The sequence below is a fragment of the Cicer arietinum genome, chromosome 4 (assembly GCF_000331145.2).
Source record: "Cicer arietinum cultivar CDC Frontier isolate Library 1 chromosome 4, Cicar.CDCFrontier_v2.0, whole genome shotgun sequence".
NCBI lineage: Eukaryota > Viridiplantae > Streptophyta > Magnoliopsida > Fabales > Fabaceae > Cicer > Cicer arietinum.
The window spans coordinates 46405668-46426523 of record NC_021163.2 but is presented as its reverse complement, the minus strand read 5'-3'; the positions used below and the strand labels follow the sequence as shown (position 1 = coordinate 46426523).

At 27.9% G+C, this 20856-nt stretch overlaps 1 non-coding gene and 1 pseudogene across 1 annotated transcript; both read right to left on the bottom strand.

Annotated features, from left to right (window-relative positions):
• Positions 1-283: 283 nt before the first annotated feature.
• Positions 284-20856, bottom strand: LOC101490714 (small ribosomal subunit protein eS8-like; annotated as a pseudogene).
• TRNAL-CAA (transfer RNA leucine (anticodon CAA)) lies at positions 8931-9014 on the bottom strand. Its single transcript has one exon. It is a non-coding gene; the product is annotated as a tRNA-Leu (tRNA).

Below are 20856 nucleotides of genomic sequence, written 5' to 3'. Positions count from 1 at the left end.
AACAAGTCAAATTCAAAATTGATTTATTACATCGGTTAAATTTGAACCAATATAACAAGTCATATTCAAAATTATTTATTTTATCGATGAGCCAATCGATTTAAATAATAAACTTTTTAATTTTTTTTTCTTCGTAACTTTCACCCATCACATATGCATCCTCAAAATTTCACATATTACCCTATTAATTAGAATTTCTCATTCAACCATAAAACACAAAACTTTATACAAAGTTTTACATTTAAAAATCAATGACAATGAGTCATAATTTTTTTACAAAATCAAAGTTATAAAATTCAGAGCTGATAAATTGTCACATAACTAGTGAAGGTTTGACACTAAAGATGTCTTAGGGCATCAACCTAAAGGTTATCTGATAAACATTGTCTCATCCATAGTAAATGACATCAACTCGAAAGGTACCAAATATTGTTGCACTATTAAAAACAAATGAAGTCATATATAAGATGGAAAACACTACAATTAAGAAGCACCATTTCCCTTCTTCCTCTGTAACTTCTTCATGTAAAATTTCAATTCCTTACCTTCGAGGATGTATCTACAGAAATAAAATAAAACAAAACCAGTGTAAACAATAAAACAAATATGAAATTCAGCCCAAAATATTCTGAAACAAGCAGAATTATGCATACCCATCAACCCTGCCACATTGACCTGGACGAGATGAAATACAGGCCAACAAACGACCACCACCAAACTGCTCTTCAGTGTGGGAATCTAGCTGACGATCTTTTTGACGGTTCTCAAGTTTCCTCTGCACATGATTACTTTTCTTGGCTTCTTCAGCAGCGGCTTCAACCTCCTGGAAATTAGATATGAAAAGGTTGAGAAAAAATACATCCGATTTGAAAGAAGAGTCAACTACTGCACAGTAGAATGCACGAGAATTTAATCCAAAAAATGATAAATTGCAGTACCCTTAAAGGCAAACATGTTAGAATATGACTAGTGCTTACTTTCAGTTTCAACATATTGTATACGATATATTTTCTTATATAAATATTTGAAAAGACAATCATTTCGAAACTAAATGATATATCCAAAATAACAACACCTTCTACAAATATAAATGAAGTCATATACCATAGGACAACATATATAAGTGTGTATAATAAGAAAGTTTCCAAAACTATCACCTCTATAGAATCCTTCTTGGTTGCTGCTGATTTATTTTTGCTACCAATTTCAACACCATAGTGCTGAAGGTACCATTGCTTGAATGGTGCAGCATCAACCTGAACAATAGCACTCTTAACAAGAGTCTGCGTTCAGACGAGCTCGTTATTTGAAGCATTGTAAACCACATCCAGAAGACGAGTCTTGCGAGTTACTACTTCACTGCCCCTTGAGAAGTTACCGGTATCCAATCTAAGATCTCTCCACTTCACATTACCCCCTTGAACACGGATCATTCTGAATGTCTTGTTGCTTGATATTTAGTGCTTGCTAGCTGACGACCGAGCTCGTACCTATACAAAACCAGCACAAACATCATAAGCTTAAATAATAATTAACTGGGATAAGTACAACATCACAAGAAGAAAACCAACACTTCAAAAAATATTTATCATCATAAAAATTATGATCAATCAGTGCAAACAGAAAAATCACAATCATATTTCACATGAAAAAATAACAACTAGAAATCAACATACTAATTTGTGTTCAACAACAGGCAAGATAAGATATCTATGTCAATATTAACACCATCAACAGCTCTGTTAATTTAGTTTATTTATTATAGAATAAATATCTTCTTCCCTTTAATATACATCCTCTGTTAGTGATTTATCGATATCCATCCTCAACAAAACAAAAAGACAAGCTTCATACCCCAAAAAGTTATAAATATAAAAAAAATGATAATAATTTAAATAGAACAATTGAAACTATGACATGAATAATTCAACAATTGCATAATAAGACTGACTCTAAGCAACCAAATCAGGTCAGGTTGGTAAAAAAAAAAAAAACAAACTCATGCAGTTATCCAGGAAGCAGAATAAGAACAAACAATGAAACACGTGCAGCAAACAGATTTTGGTACTAAAGGAATTTAATGCGAATTACTTATTAATTAAGTTTACAAAACTATACTTGATTATAACTTTGATTATCACTTTGAAAAGTGTTTAACCCTTGGTAGATGGAGTTTTTCACTGTCATACTTACTGCTAGGGAATCAGGGTCTACTACAAAAGATACTCTTTCTATCACCTAGATTCTTGCTACATTATCTACTCATATTTTCTACTCTGTATATAACTGCCCAAAACCATCATAATATATTAGTAGACAGCACATCAATAAATATTATCCAATAAAAGAAGCCATCAAAGACATGAACCAATGGCAGCAAAGATAGCAGACTATTATTTTCATATGTTAAACACTTGAAACAAACATTAGTAAAAAGATCAAAATATACTCTTAACAATTTATTGAATTTCAGGAAAAGATGAAAGTGAAGCTCTTGTATGCCAGAACAGAGGGTCAAGGATCTTTAATTCCACCTTTCATGACTTCATTCTCTTGACTAGATATTTAGATTTTCAAGGTGTAACTATTAGGGTTATTATAGCAATGTAGATAAGGGTGTTAACTAGTTGTTGGAAGTTCTGGCATTATCTACTCATATTTTCTACTCTGTATATAACTGCCCAAAACCATCATAATATATTAGTAGACAGCACATCAATAAATATTATCCAATAAAAGAAGCCATCAAAGACATGAACCAATGGCAGCAAAGATAGCAGACTATTATTTTCATATGTTAAACACTTGAAACAAACATTAGTAAAAAGATCAAAATATACTCTTAACAATTTATTGAATTTCAGGAAAAGATGAAAGTGAAGCTCTTGTATGCCAGAACAGAGGGTCAAGGATCTTTAATTCCACCTTTCATGACTTCATTCTCTTGACTAGATCTGTACTTTTCAAGGTGTAATTATTAGGGTTATTATAGCAATGTAGATAAGGGTGTTAACTAGTTGCTGGAAGTTCTAGTCACAAAAAGTTACTTGGGGACAAAGCTCATGTCTTCACTGACTACAATTGTTGGAGGGTGTATATAGCATGCTGATAGTTTAGTTATTTATTGGTGGTTTGTGTCCGTTGTATGGAAACAGAGGGCAAGTTAAGTAGTCATGCTTTGATATTTTTTGTCCAATATTTTGTATAGGGACCTTAATGATTAATAGCCGCTTACATGCAAGTAGTATGTTGTCTTTGCTGCCATTGCTACATCTGCTAATATATTATTGAGGTTTTATTAACAGAGACAATTTCACAAACACATCTCACAACACAATCTAATCTTCTTGTTAAATGTTACATTGAATTTTTTTAAAATATTACTAAAATAAAATTCAATTAAAGATTAATAATAAGAACAATTTAGAATGAATTAATTTTAGATTCCTAATTAAGAAACAATAACTATTATAAAATTACCAGAGAAAACAAGAAACACTTTTCAATGGTCAAAGAAATTGGCACTTCTCGACCGAAACGCTCCTTGATAGATGAAAGAGGAAGACAAAAAGCAGTCGTCGTCAGTGCTGAAGTAGAAAAATGTTGTGCCGGACCAACTCTTCACCGGCGATGAAGGTTGAAAGCTGAAGTTCATCTGATTCCCGCTGAAAGCTGAAGTTCGTATTCATATTTTCACTGAAGGATGAAGGTTAAAGGTTGAAGGATGAAAATGTTAAAGCGTTGAAGGGGTAAGACATGGGTTCCTGAATGTTTAGTTCGTGACTAGATGAAGGATGAATGATGAAGATTGAGTTCGTGACCGGATGAACGATGAAGAATGGATACGATGGTAAATATATATATATTGCGAAAACAATATGGATGAATGATGATGAATGAATTGATGCAAAGTAAACTAATTAATTCGTGATCGGGTTTGTATTCGCGTATGAAAGACAAGGATGAAAGACAAAAGATGGATTTGCATTTGCTGCTGATTTCTAATTTTTTTTTTTAACTTAGAGAATTTTTTTTTTTTTAAAGAATTTGTTAGAACGGTTTAATATAACAGATCTACTAAAATTTGTAATAATAATAAATTTGTTATTATTATATTTTTGTAATTTTTTTAATGTGTATATTAGAACAGTTCAATTAGAACCGATCTAATAAAGTTTATTATAATAATAAATTTGTTATCGTTTTTTTTTAATGTGTATGTTAGATCAGTTCAATTAGAACAGATCTAACAAATTTTATCATAATAACAAATTTGACACCGTCTTGCTTATTACATTGGAGGTATAACAACCAATATAATATCGACGATGTAATAAGTTTAAAATGCACTAGTGCAGAAACTAACCTGCACCCAAAGGGTTTAAACAACATAAGAGATGCATTGAATTTGCTCTGATTGAAAATTAATTGCATTAAACATTTTTCCTTTTTTATGAACACTCAACCCCCATCATTGATGAGCATGAGCTTCTACACCATTAAACAAAGCACAATTAATCATCAACCACCATATGTGATAGTTAACATTCATAGTGCAAAGAGACATTTTTGTACTGGTTGTCTCTTTACACTATGAAACAACTCATAAATGACTCGTTTAAGACTCGTATTGTAGTATTTTTAATAATGTATCAAATAGTTTTAAGTTTTTATAAAAATTTATAAATTTACTCTATTTAATAAATTTTTTTAATTTAACGATTGAATTAATAAAATTTATCATTTATATTAAATTATTAAGTAGAATATAATTTATTAAAGAGTTACTTTTAGAGTCTATAAATCTCCATCCATTTATCCATTTATATGTATATAACAATGTGAAAGAAGTGACCTAACAATGATTGACCTCATTCTGTGGAAAAGGCACCTGATCTATAAATTTTATTTGTCTTCTATTGTTATTGCTGTTATTTACGTCTTTTCACTCAATTGTCGGTGACAATTTGTCTACTTTTTGTGTGTTTCATTCTATATTAAATTTTAGTGTATAATATCTATTTCAAATTTAGAAAATTGTGTTATTAAAGAGTTCTCTATAAATAATTATGGTTAGGGCTTACTTAAGGTCCAAGCTATTAATGCAAAGAGTATTTTGGAGGTTTTTTTTTCAATATTCTTTATTTGAAAAAAAATCATCAAACTACTTCTTTTTTAAAATTTTATTTTAAAGTACTCATTTTCTTTTTTTTACTATTTGCAAAGGGCGACCTCCTTAAAGAAATTCGAGTTTACAAAGACGACTTCTTTAAGAGAATTTTTAAAAAAAATTTAAATTTTATTTTGGACAATTTTTTTTGTTAATTTAAAATATAAATAAAATAAAAATAAAATTTTTTCTTAAAGAAGTCGTCATTTACAAATGCGACTTATAATTAAAAAAAATAGTATTTTAATGTATAGTTTAAAAAAGAAAATATTTTAGTAAAAAAATTCAAATAAGGGTTATTAGAAAAAGAAAACCCTACTTTGGAGCTCTAAAAAAATTGTATTGTAATATATATTAAAGCCTAATAGAAAATAGAAACATCTAAGTACAACGTATAAAAATATTCTGTTGCATACTCAAAAAGTAAAAACGGTAAAATTTAAATAAAATTATGATAAAATATTATTATTAGTGGTAAAAGGGTATCTTTTATTTTAATCAAGAAATCTCTTCAAAACTCTCTATGTCTCAATATTTTAAATATTAGACCAACTTTGATTATAGTATTGATTTAAATTTAAATTAAAAAAAAAAAAATTGTATTGGCAAGGATAAGTTAAGTTTACTCAAGTCAGTGACAATTTATTTAAAGTGTGTTTCATAATTTTATTAAATTTTAAACAATGTCTATTTTAAATTTAGAAAATTATGTTGAAGAAGAGTTCTCTATAAATAATTATGGTCAGAGCTTATCTAAGGTCGAAACGGATAATGCCAAGATTTTAGGCCTTCTAAAAAAGTTGTATTATAATGTATATTAAAGCCTCAACAAAATAGAAACATATAAATACAACATGTAAAAAGAAGTCTCTATTGCATAAAATAATACATCTAATTGATATATTTAATTAAAAAAAAATCATCTCAAAAGTATAAACGAAAAAATAATTAATATTACATTAAACTTTAATAACGACAGTTAAATAAAATAAAACATTTGTGCAAATGTGATAATTACAAAAGAATAGGGGGAGTCAATAAAAATATAGTGATATAGTTGCTAATATTTTTTATTTTGGCAAATGCTAACCCATGTTCCTAGGATTCATTTTAAGATATCAAATGTAAAAAGTTTATCTTAAAACTTTTGTATTCAAGAGGTTTAAACCTTCCCCAATGCATCTTTTGGTTCCCACTTGTTAAAGGAGTTTAGTCCAATAAAGAAAAATGAAGTCTCGTGCAAAGTAGGGGGGTATACATGACTCAATTTATTCTACCAATTCGTCTCGGATTGTAAGCAATGTGTGACTTTTTTTTTATTAATAGTTTTTTGTTTTTTTTCAAAATGTCACACTCTCAAAAAAATAATACAGAAATGCTTTATTTTTTAAATGCCCTACATTAATAAATAATAATTTTAGTTTTAATAATATTATTAATTTTGATAATAATAATAATAAAATAAATTATATTAATAAAATAAAATTAACTAAATTGAACAAATAAAACACATTAAATTAAAGAAAAAAATGCCACAAATTGAAAAAAAATACATCAAATTCAAATTTTATTATTATTATTTTGTTAACTTTTATCTATTAGATCCAAACAAAAAGATAAATAAGTTGTTATAATATAACATATCGTTTGTTTTGGCACATCTATTTAACTGCATTTTTTTCCCTCTAATTTAACATGTTTTATTTTATTTTATTAATAGTATTTTAATTTTTTAATTACTTTTAATTTATTAAATAACCAATAACTCAATTGTTAACAAAATAATATTAAGTGTTAATTTAACAAATATAATTGAGTTGTCAAAATAATATAGTATAATTTTATTTATTTATTAAATCAAACTAAAAATAGGACGGAGTTGTTAAGAAAATATGTTGTTGTTTTATCGGTAAAATATTAGGATTATTTGTTTTTGCAGGTTACTGTAATAACTTCCTTCTGTTATAAAAACTTCCTGCTCTTTTGGTTTGACACGTTATTATAACAATTTCATTTTGTTTTGACATATTACTATAACAACTTCCTCTTTTTTTTTTAATCTAATAAATAAAAATTAATGAAAATAATAATATTAAAATTTGAATTTGATGTATTTTTGTTAATTTGTGGTTTTTTTTTCTCTTTAATTTAACGTGTTTTGGTTGTTCAATTTAATTACATTTATTTTATTAATATAATTTACTTTATTATTATTAAATTAAAATTAATAATATTATTAAAATTATTATTATTATTATTATTATTAAAATTTATAATATTATTATTATTTATTAATATATTTTATTTTATTAATAGTATTTTGAATTTTTAAATATTTTAATTATTTATAATTTATTAAATAATAGTTAAAAGTGTTAATAAAATGGAGATAGAAATATATATATACTAGTAGATGGTCGCATCCCCAGGATGCGACCTTTCTGTTGAGGATGAAAAAAATTTAGTTTAGATCGTCGTATTCCCAGTTTGCGATAAGCAACTGGACCTAAAAAGTAGGATATTTATGTATTATTTTTTGGGAGTGTGACAATTTTGTGAAAAAAGAAAAAAAAAAAAAAAAAAAAGGGAAATTAAAAAAAAATTGATATATTTTATTTTATTAATAGTATTTTGAATTTTTAAATATTTTAATTATTTATAATTTATTAAATAATAGTTAAAAGTGTTAATAAAATGGAGATAGAAATATATATATACTAGTAGATGGTCGCATCCCCAGGATGCGACCTTTCTGTTGAGGATGAAAAAAATTTAGTTTAGATCGTCGTATTCCCAGTTTGCGATAAGCAACTGGACCTAAAAAGTAGGATATTTATGTATTATTTTTTGGGAGTGTGACAATTTTGTGAAAAAAGAAAAAAAAAAAAAAAAAAAGAGGATATTAAAAAAAAATTGCACAATGTGTTAGGTCTTATTCGATTCTAAAAATAACAAGGACAGGACAAATACAAAGTAGAAAAAGGACAAGATTCAAGTTATCTATCTCGTCCCAAATTACTTTAATAACAAATGATTATTTTATGTTATTACTAATTCATTCTCTCTTACAAATATTATCAATAAAATCACTAACTTAGTAGTTTAGGGTTTGTAAAATAATGTAATGAGTTGCTACTTTTGATGAATTGTCAAGTAAAAACCATAGGTGTCTTGCTATGAGTTACATTATGTTAATGTTTTTTATAATAAAGTTTAAGAATTACTATTTGATTACTCGTGTTATGACTAATTCGATCTTGTCTTTATGTAGTTCCATCTTTAGTAAAATCACAGTTCATCAAGTTTAATCAAATTAAAAGACAAATTAAAATCTAAATATTTACACGATTAAATATTAAGATTAAATAAACGAGACACTAAACTACTATTTATACACCATAATCCAAAATGCAGAGACTACTCGATTGTTCTCTTCCATTTACATCTTTCTTTATCATCAAAACCCTTCCCTTAAAGCTCTGAAATATAGCATATAAAAAAGTTGAACTTCCGGATCAAAATTGGCATTATTTTAAACATTATATATTTCAAGATATCTAATGTTTTGTATTGAGTTAAATATCTTATTATTTTAATTAAAAGTTAAATATTTTATTTAGCATTAAAGTTTTTATACACACGTCATCTTCCACAATTTACTATAAATATATTTATAATTAATTATGCTATTTCTTTCGATTGTTTTCAAAAAATAAATAAATTGTTTATGTGCTATTTTTGTGAAAATTAAAAGTTTAATTGTCAGAAGTGGGATTTGAACCCACGCCCTCTTTCGAAGACCAGAACTTGAGTCTGGCGCCTTAGACCACTCGGCCATCCTGACTTATTTATTATTATAATTTTAATTTCCGACCACTTATTTATTATTGTGTATAATTTTAATTATAAACACCTTTTAAAATAAAAATTTACATGAAGTATAAACACTTATAAATTATTAGACTAGATGTATTTTTTATTTTATTTTTTATATACACTCCTTATTAATAATACTAATATATTTATAAAAAAAAATCAAATTGGATACATCTATATATAAAAATTATTAGTATTTTAGAAACAAATTTAATATAATATTGACATATGAAATTTACTACTTATTTTTCTTATAATATATGTTAAAAAGAAAATGTGGCTTATAATTAGAGGCACGGTAGTAAAAAATGTTAGACTGTTTTATAATTAGTTGAATTTTGTACCAGTAGTAACATTATCTTTTTAAAAAGAAAAGTAGTAATAATATTATGGAACTCACGATGTAGATATTTTGTAGTGAGTTGAGACCTCAAACAAGAATGATGTTGGAACAAGTATCAGGTACAACATAATAGATGGATAATCCAAAAAATGTTTGTTTAATCTGGACATTGACACTGCTATAAGCCGCACAAAAAACAATATTTTTTTTTTAAATAGGCAAGATGACTAAACAAATAAAAATAGTTATTAGTTCTAAAAATACAATCATTACAAGTATTATACCATTAATTGGAATCAAATTTCAAAAGAAAATAATCCGATGAAGGATATGTGAAGGCTATGACTTATCAGTCCAATTGGAAATGGTTCTTTGAAAGCCTCTCAATCATTATTAGCAACTTAACATTAATTGTAAGCTCGATAAAGCCTCTCAATCATGTTTCTTTGAAAGAAAAACCTATCTATAATCATAGACCTAAAATGTTCCATTCATTCAACATTTTTACTATGTCATCTGGATCTTGTTGTTTACATTCGATAGCTCGTTGATTCAATATGATAATATCAAAATAAATCAAAACTGTAAATAGCTCCAATATTAGTCCTTTTTTAGACATTCATTCAGTGATATTTTATTTTAAATAATAATAATGTTATGAAATAAGTAATTTTTTATTCTATGAAATATTAAAAGGTTTTTTTTTTTAATTTTATTAGAGGATTGAGCTGTATTTTTTTATAGGAGAATAAATTTCATCTGAATAATACAATTAAATTGATTATAGGTTGAATATTCTTTATCTATATATTGTGATCAACAAAAAAAGAAAAAATATATTAATAATACACATACGTATTTCAGAAAATTAATGATAAATTACTTAATCAAAAAGTTAATCCTATTAACCAAACTAATTTCTTCTATATATAGTCAACGATCAAGAGTAATGCAAGATCCATAGTCTTGAATGTAATTCATTTTCAGGAATTTTTGTTGTTGTTGTTCGCTCATATCGACTATAGAAGGTCTTTCACATGACTAATTCAACCATGTGTTGGCAATACATGCGTAAGGCTAAGAGAATGTTGAAATTGATGATAGTATCCATAAGTTTCTTACTCAAAATACGGTACCGACTAAGAAAGTTAATCTCAATCATTTCTACAAACACATAATGTGTAAACTCGAAACAAGCAAAAAAATATTACAATGAGACGAGAGACAAAAACGTCGCACTAAGACGATGAACACAGTAATGTCAAACTCAAACAACAAAATCACAAAATAAAATGACAGATAAAAAAGTGAAAACAACATAATTTAGTACAAGGAAAAAAAACGAATAAGCTGTATATAATATTGAGAAACATGAATCGAATATAGAATGTTTATGTAAGCAAGATAAAATCTAATGATCAATAATATATGAATGATCAATCACACAATTTTATATAAATATGAAAATCATAGCTATGTAATCTAGCCATCAGTATTTACTTAATTTTTATAAAAATTTGTGTTGTTGTTATCTCAATAAGAACTTTTGATTTGACGATTGATTAGTGAAATTCATCATTTTTGTTGAGTTATTAAGTGGAGTAATTCATCACAGAGTTATTCTTGGACTCAACGTACCCTTACCCATAAGATTAACTGTTAATTTGGTCCCTAACATTTATTTTATGTTTTAATTTGTATAAAACTCATTACCAATGATCTAAAATATGATAATAAATACATATATCTTAATAAAAACAGAGGAAATCATTATAAGACATTAAAATATCACCATTAATATAATTTGTAACTACATCTAATATATAGTTTCCATCTATTGTTTAATGAATTATTATAAAAAAAAATTCAACTTCAATAACAAAAGTCCATAACGGTGTTTCCCTAATACATCAATTCACATAATTGAAACAAAAACTAATCCAAAACAAGTATGGTAGAGCTATCTTATGGTGCTGAACTAAGCATCAATCACTTCTATATGCTATAATACAAAAAACAAGGGATGAGATGATAATCTCAATGAGTTCTAAGAAGGGGAGATGTAGTTTAAAAGTTTTATTTTCATTGATACACATAAATAATGAAATAATAGGCAATTCATGTTGAACATTAGCTTAAACTATTTATAAAATATGTCAATTAACACGTCATTCTTTTACTTAAAAATTTGGAAAAATGCATGTCTTTTTTCTTTTCTTAGACTATGGAAAATTTTCCCAATTATCTTGACGTGGGTCAACAAGATACTTGAGACCTCTTGGGCAAATTAGTTTGGCCATGACCCACAATCAACGTCATGATTGTTCTTCCTTTACCCATTGTTTCATGCTTGGAACTATCCTCAAATGTCCCACTATGTACTAGGACCATGCATGTTATGACTTGATGAATGCAATGCATTTGTAATGTTATGTATACAATGCACCATTCACCTACACAACTGTTTCATAAACTCAATAATACAATACAATTAGAGGATACCTTAATTCTAAATCAATTCTAAGAACTTTAACTAGTATATTTAAATTGTGAATTTGTACTTTAAATTCCAAGTTCAAATCATGAAGCTTGGATCTGAGGCATGTTCAACCAGAGGCAACCTGATCGGAGGAATCCTGACAAGGAATAGGTTGGTGATTAGAGGAAACATTATTAGAGGTTGCTTGGATATGAGGCATGATGATCAAAGGAATCAAAGGAAAATGATTTGAGGATCAAAAGCAGTATGATCAAAGGCAGTATGATCAAAGGTTGCTTGATCAGAGGTAGATTAAAATCAGAGGCAACATAATCAGAGAAGCTTGGAATAAAGGCAACATGACTAGAAGAAATTATGACCAGAGGCAACTGATCAGAGGCTTAATTGCATAGGAACAAAAAGAGAATTAGAGGCAAAACTACATAGAAACAAAAAAGAAAAATTAGGGGCAAATATGCCCATAAACAGAAAAGAGAAATAAGAGGTAAAACTGACTAGAAATAGAAAAGAGAAATTAGAAGCAAAACAAAAGAAGAATTAGAGGCATAATATATTACGATGAAATTTTGGAAACACATTAACCCTATACTTCACTCATCACGATATACTCTATTCCTTAAACTCTTAACACCTCATGAACATTACATATACAAAACATGATAAAATTTATAGTTCTCTCACTCTCAGATTTTAAGAAAACCTATAAATAAACATAGAAAATCGGTTTAATCATAATAATAGAAATGGACTTTGAACCCAGAACCCACATGCGAATGTAAAAGCATTTTTTTTTATATAAAAAAACTCAGTTTTAAGAATTATCCTTTTATTTTCGAGCTGATTTAGGGCGATATGTGATTTGGCAGTCCTTAGTTTTCCTCAATCCTAGTGCTCAGTTCCAGTTCTTGTTCTTTCTTTCTCCGTGGTACCGTTCTTTGGTTATTTTTGAAGATAGAGGGGTGGAATATTACATGCAATGGATCAATACCAGTCTAAGGAACTTTCAATAAGCTATTGTTTTTTTGAGATTTTGGAAAATAGGAAAAATAGAAGGTTGGAGAAGATGGTGAACAGTGACTGGTGTTCTTCGACGTGGGTTCAGTTATGAGAATGGAAGAATGAGAGTGAAAGATAAATTTTTCGAGAAAGGAGAGAATAAACGAGAGAAAAGGTGTGAGATCCCTTTTTGGCCCTTGGACATCTCTCATTTTTACCACTTTTTCATTCTTATATTAATTTAAATTTAATAATTGCTAAAAATGAAATGTTATAGTTAATAAATTTTTATTTTATTAATTTTTTAAATAAGCGGGTTGTTACATTATCCGCCCCTTAAGATAAACATTCTTCAAAATTTGAGACTCTACCTATTGGAAGAGATAAGGATACTCCTTCATCATATCAGCTTCTGTTTTCCAAGTTGCTTCCTCTGGTGATGATCCTCCCTAAACAACCTTCAATAAGGGAATGACCTTGTTCCTTAATGCTTTCATGCTTCTATCAATAATCTAAATTGATACTAGATTTTATGTGAGGTTGGGTTTCAATTGAAGGGATTCATGGCTCAAAATCTAGTAAGGATCTGAAATTTATTTTTTTAGTGTTGAGACATGAAAAACATTATGCAAACCTGACAACTAAAGTGGTGAGGCTAGTCTATAGGTTGAGTAACCTATCCTCTGAATGATTTGGAAAGGTCCAACATAACGAGGGTTGGGCTTTATGACCTTCTACACTGTTGAGACAAAATCTCAATTTAATGTTTTGATGAAAGCAAACAAAAATACAATGGCAACCAACTCTAAGTCATGAGTAGGGCAATTTCTTTCATGTGTTTTAATTTCGTTGAGGCATAAGCAACTACTTGATTGTTATGTATCAATACACAACCCAGACTTTTTAAGGATGCATCACAATAAACTTCAAATCATAAAGTTGAGTTTGGAATGGCCAGTATAGAAGTTGTGGTTGGTTTGGTTTTGAGTGTATGAAAATGTTTCTCACACTTTTGATCCCACACAAAAGGGTGATCATTTCGTGTCAACTTTGTCAAAGGCAGAATAATTTGGGAGAATTTTTAAAATGAATTTATGATAATATCCTGAAATCCTAATAAACTCCTGACTTCAGTTACATTCTTAGGTTGTTCTCATTCTAGCACTGCTTCTACCTTTGAGGGATCCACTGCCACTTCTCCCTTAGAAATTACACAACCTAAGTACTTCATCTCTAACATCCATACCTCACATTTACTGGGCTTAGCTTATAATCTTTTCTTTTTGAGTATTTGTAGTACAATTTGAAAGTGTTCTACATGTTCCTCTAGGGTTTTGGAATATATTAAGATGTTATCTATAAACACTACTACAAAATTACCAAGGTATGGTCTGAAGATCCTATTCAAGTAATCTATAAACACTGGTGGAGTATTTGTGACTCTAAAAGGCATGACTAAAATTCATAGCGCTCTTACCTAGTCCTAAAAGTTGTTTTTGGTATATCTTCAGATTTTATTCTGATATGATGATATCCACACCTCATATCAAAATTTGAAAATATAGTAGCTCCCCTCAGATAGTCTAAAATATCATTTATCCTTGGTAAAGGGTATTTGTTTTTCATAGTTACTTTATTTAGCTGTATATAATATATGTTGAGCTTTATCCCACCATCATTTTTCTTAACTAATAGTATAATGGCTCCCCAGGGTGATACACTTGGTCTAATGAACTATTTTTTTATTAAATCCTCCAATTGATTCTTCAGTTCACTCAGTTCTAATGGTGACATCCTCAAACTCACTCACCATTGGAATGTTTGATAGTTATACTTTTGACCTTGAGTTTGAAGATGATAAAAATAGTATGCCCTAACCCCCATTGGTTAAACATTGTAAGAGTTGGGAAACATTACACAAGGAAGTAAGATATGGTTCCTCTAGTCGGGGAATGTTTGGTGAAATTATAGAATTATGGAAAAACATAGATCGTTTTTCACAGTTCTAAGATACCAAGAATGCTTATGTTCTTAAAGAAAAGATTGTTCCTGGTGTATTGAATCTATTTCCAGCATTTTACCAGAAGTATACAAGGATCATATCAATAAAAAAATCATTCCAAAGAGCAAAGGAACAAGTTATGTATCATAATCAAACAAGAAAGATCATTCTCCAAGTTTGTATTTATTTAAGTCACACCATGCCTCAAGATGTCATTTGCAACAATTGTATCTGAAATATATGTTCATAAATGGTGTAGTACAGTTTTAAAAAATGAATTTTCATCAAGTTTTGGACCAAAATTCTGTTTGGGGGACCAAAACTAGGGTGAAACAAAATGGGGGGACTACTTTCGCGATTCAACTAAAATAAGGGGACCAAAACTACAATTAAGCTAAAAAAATACTAACAAGTAACTTAAAAGTACTTTTTAAGCAATTAAGAAAATAATATTTTAGAATTTGTATAATTAATGTTTTAAACTTTTTAAAAATAATTTTTTATATAAAACTAGTTTTTATTTTTTTTATTATGATTCAAATTTAAATTTATATAAAATTATGACAAGTAATTGGCATTGTAAATAATATACAAAGTAAAATAAGGTAAAAATAATGTTTGGTAAAAATTATAGCAATTTTAAAACAAAAATGTAATATTTTATTGTTTATTATAGTTTTGAAAAATAAATGGATATTTTGAAGTGTTAATTAGCTTAGTTGTAAGAGTTTAAATTATTTCAATATAGATCATTGTACAATGATTATTAATGTTAGTTTGATTAATAAAAAAAATGTATAACCCCAATTTAAATAAATAAATAAATAAATAACTGGATGAAAAATAAAATATTAATAAATAAAATAGAATAAAATCTTCAACAAATAGTATATGATAATATGTTTTGTCCTATAACTTTAGATATGTGTTTATGATTTAATATTTAATCAATACTCTATTGAATTGCATGCATGTAATATCTAAGAAGAGCTTCGTGGTCTCTACTTTAATAGCATTTTGCGAAGTTACATGGTTAGAAATACTTGTTTAATTTTGTAGTTCTTTTTTCATTTATGCTCTATATTGTACCTAAAAGTACACTATTATATTCAAGATGACACATGTCATGTGTCGTTAGAGTATCTCCAATGATTGCAAGATGATTTCGTCTGCAAGCGTGTAATTATGTAAAATTTAGTTTTTGACAAGTTTATTGTTGAATATGTAAAATTCTATATTGTTTAATAATAATAAAATTATAACCGTTATATTTTTTTTTATTAATTTATTAACAAATAATAAATTTATAACAGTTAATAGACCTTATTTAATAAACTCATGAATGAGTTGCTTTAAGATGATGTGACACATTGGACCCTATCTAATGAATTTATATTGAGTTGGAGGTGCTCTTAGAATAGCTGAGAATAATTTGGTAATTAATATCTATTATATAAAATCTTAGTAATTAATAGTGAAAAAAAAAATGTTGTCTATAAAAATCTATTACAACTAATATAATCCTAGATTTTCTATATATGAAATTTTGGCGTACAACACAAATAAAGAAATTTTCACATGTCATAATAGCTACATCACTAAAACTACATTATCAAATAAAATTATTATTATTATTATTATTATTATTATTATTATTATTATTATTATTATTATTATTATTATTATTATTATTATTATTATTATTATTATTATTATTATTATTTTTACATGTAATATATTTTTTTGACACATACCTATAATAACTATAACTTAATAACTACCAAAATATATATCATTGCCCTTGAAAACAGTACATTAATGAAAAAATAAAACCGTCACCAATACTTATAATAACTTTTTTTATGGAACGCTAGCTACTAAAATTTAATAATTGTTCGACAAAGCCTCACGAGTTATTAGCTATTAAACTTGTCTAGTTCAAATCCTATAAACTCTAGATCATATAATATTAGAAGTAACCACTTGACTTTATATTCAAGTAATGACCGTCATGAGTCATAATCATTGTCTAAAAATATATTTCATTCGTCACTCTATCCCTATTCATATATTAGATAGGCTACACATGTTGATGAAACTATTTGTTTTCCAATGTAATCTCTCAAGACGTGGATTGCTATTATAATTGACGCAGATTGCTATTATAATTGTCATTTTGCATGATTAGTTGAGATTTTATCATATACAAAGTAGCACAAATAGGGATATATTATCAAGATATATAATTCTCTAACAAGTAACCTATAAACCTACAAGACATATTTTATGATGATTCTTTCCCAATGCAATATCTTGATGCACAAGCCAAGATATTGGATTTTACGGTAGATTGAATTGTCGTACGTCATTGTTTGGTTGGTCCAATTTATGACTCTCTTTATTCAAGAGCCGATTCATAAAATAGTAATTGTTTTTTGAACTGTAGTAGAAATAATTCAATGGTATCAAAGGAACCTACAATTATATTTATTGATGATATTCGACCTAAGAATATTGAGTAGAATATTAAGGTGCGAGTCAATCGTTTGTGGCTCCAAAGTGAAAACAAAAATCACTGAAAGACTTATAGGTTGGAGATTATCTTACTTGATGAAAAGGTACAACATTGGTTATGATAGTTTGAATGCACCTAAGCTTAAACATGATTAATTACGATTATATTGATTTATTCATCATCCCATTAGTTTATTTGTGTTGTTATAATTAAAGAACGACATTGTGAAAAAAGTAACGCTAGTGTTAAGAAAGAACTCATAATCTAGTTTCAAGAATTGATAGTGGAAGATTCTATGTATTTGATACAAATTTTTTAGTTAGTCAAAATGATTCAAAATACCAAACAACATCACACAAATTCAAATTGAATTTCATAGGTATAACTAAAGGCATTAAGATAGATGATAACTGGATTCCAAAAAAATTACTTTGACTTTGATGTTTTCTTAGATATACTTGTTGCTAGTAAAGAAGATAAGATGATTGATAATATTTCTTACAATCTAATTTCATCATTATCAAATATATTTAACATGTTTTTATAAGTTTGATGCCTTTTTTAATAGTGTTTTTGGTTTGTAATATGAAAATAGATATCATTGGACATATTGAATGTGACAACATTAGAGAAAAATACAAGGGTGGAAAAAATACAAATTAATTAATGTTTAGAGGACGTGGAGTGAATATCATTTTATAATGCAATATTTTATTAAAAAATATCATAAATATAAAATATATTAAGATTTATTTGTTTAATTTGAATCTTTAATCTTAGGAATGATATGGTCAATTTCATGGGGTGTCTATGCTAAATATATTTAGCAATTTCTAGAAAGACATGGTGATGTTGGACGAGTCACTCTTAGCATGCAACTAGCCAGATTAAAGAAATTTACCAACATTATACTTAGTCATGTATGACTGCAAAAATAAAGTGATTGATATTTATGTCTGTATGACTGCAATGACTATTAATATAAATCAAAAATAATATTTGAAGCATGTAGGAGTTTATTTTCCACAATATATTTTTTCACATGGACAATTATATATTTTTTCACATGGACAATTATATGTTGCAATTTCAAGAATAACATCAACGAAGGGTTTGAAAATATTAATAGGCAATAATAAAAATCTTGATTCAAATATTACATAAAATATAACTTATAAAAATATATTTCAAAATGATAAATAGATCGTTTTATATATTTGTGTTCATTTTATTTGATTGTTGTTCTTTTTGGTATTACGTTTGAAAATTAAGATTAAATTATTATTACTTTTTTGCGTATAAATTTTTTAAACCACATGTGCATTGCACGAATGGGTGTCTAATCAATTTTAAATATAAACAATATAGACATATATCATCTATACTAATATATAATCGCAAATAGCCATATATAACTAAGAATTTTGTTGGACCTTTTTATCTATAATATACCCTTTATAATTTAATCTTATTACATTTTTATCTTTTTTTCATTCTACTTTCTATGTTTTATTGTCCTATATCAATAGATTTTTACTAATGTAAATCAATGGATTTTTGTTCACACAAAAAAACTCATAAATCATAAATCATAAATCTTTACTTCTATATAAAGACAATTTTTAAATTTTATGGGACTCTTTTCTACACAAATTTACCTTCAACATCTTTTTTTAAATTTAAACTTAAATCAACATCATAATTAAAGAAAACTGCTTAACAACACAATCTTTTCAAATTTAAAATAGTTAGACGAAATTACTCGGAAAGTCTTTTATCTTATGTACAAATAACCAAGACAATGAAAGACCACCAAAACGACGTTGTTTTGGGATCAAATTCCCTTTTCAAATCAATATTGAAAAGGGAATTTGATCTGAAAAACAAGGAGAGAACAAACTCCTTTCTCTTCTCGTAATACTCCTTAAGTGAATTTTTCAAGGATGTCTTCTAACATTTCTTCTTCAAGGATGTCTTCTAATGCTCCTTCGATTTTTATCTATTTGTTTTACTAAGTCCATACTTCGAATCTTTAATTAATGGTTTGCCTTGTCATTATTGATTATTCAGATGCCTTTGATTCTACTTGACAAATTCTACTTGACAAAGTTATCTCTATTTTTATCATGGTAAGTTTGTACTTGTTCAGGTGAAGGTTGTTAACAAAGAAAAGAGAAAGCAAGAGGAAGAAGAGAAACAACCACGCTAGGGTTTCATAACATAGAATGAACCAAAACCACAGTTAATAGGGTTACAATGAGTATATATATAAAAGAATAGAATTGTCTAGAATTGTCTAAAATACCCTTACTACTAATATATAATAATATTATCTAACATCTCCCCTCAAACTCACGATGCATTAACATGGAGCATCGAGAGTTTGTCAACTAAAAAAAACGAAAACGTTTAATGGAATGCATCTTTGTGAACAAATCAGCAATCTGTAAAGAAGAAGAGACAAACAGTAGAATAATGATTCTATGCTGAAGATGATGACGAGAGGGGTAACGAGGAGGATCAACAATCGCAGGAGGTGGTTGGACAGCCGGGGGGACAAGAGGGATGTCACCAAAGAAGAAGCAACAATCAAAGAGAAGAACCAAGCCAACAAAAAAATCAAACCGAAAAAGAAGCGATCAAAAAAGGAGCAACAACCATATCAAAATCAACTGATAGGAACAACCAAAGAAGTAGCACCACGAAACCAAATCCAAACAAACCAAACCAAATAGAACCAAACAAAACTAAATCATATCAAACCAAACTAAACAAAGAGAGAAGCAACAAAGCAAATCACTAGAGAGATTAGCAATCAAACAGAAGAAGCAACAAACAGAGCGACAACACAGAAGATCAAATTTTCAGCCTCATCCAAGTATCCAACCCTTCCTAGAAGGTCAATCATACAACCATAATGCTCAATCTGAGGCACAATTCCAAATCTCTCAATTTCTTTGAAGCATCTTCTTCCTTCCTCTACCAAACCACAATGGTAAGCAGATAACACACTAGTCATTGTTATCTCATTCGGTTCAAATCCTTCCCGTAACATTGCTGCGAATACTTCTAACGCTTCCTTCGCACAACCATTGACACCATAACCATTTATCAAAGCATTCCACGACGATGTATCTTTTTCATTCATCTCCTCAAAAAGCAATTTAGCTTTTCCAATTTCCCCACATTTTGCATACATATCAACCAAAGCATTACACACATGAACATCTTCATCAAGTCGGTTCCTTTGCACAAACCCATGAATCCAAACACCCAAATCCAAAGAACTCAAATCAGTAACAGCAGGAAGAACACTCACAACTGTCACTTTATTCATTTCCACATCCAAACTTCCCCTCATTTCCCAAAACAACTTCAATGCATCGTGCGGTCGTCTATTCTCACAATATCCCCTAATCATCGCATTCCAACTAAGCACATTCTTGACAGGCAT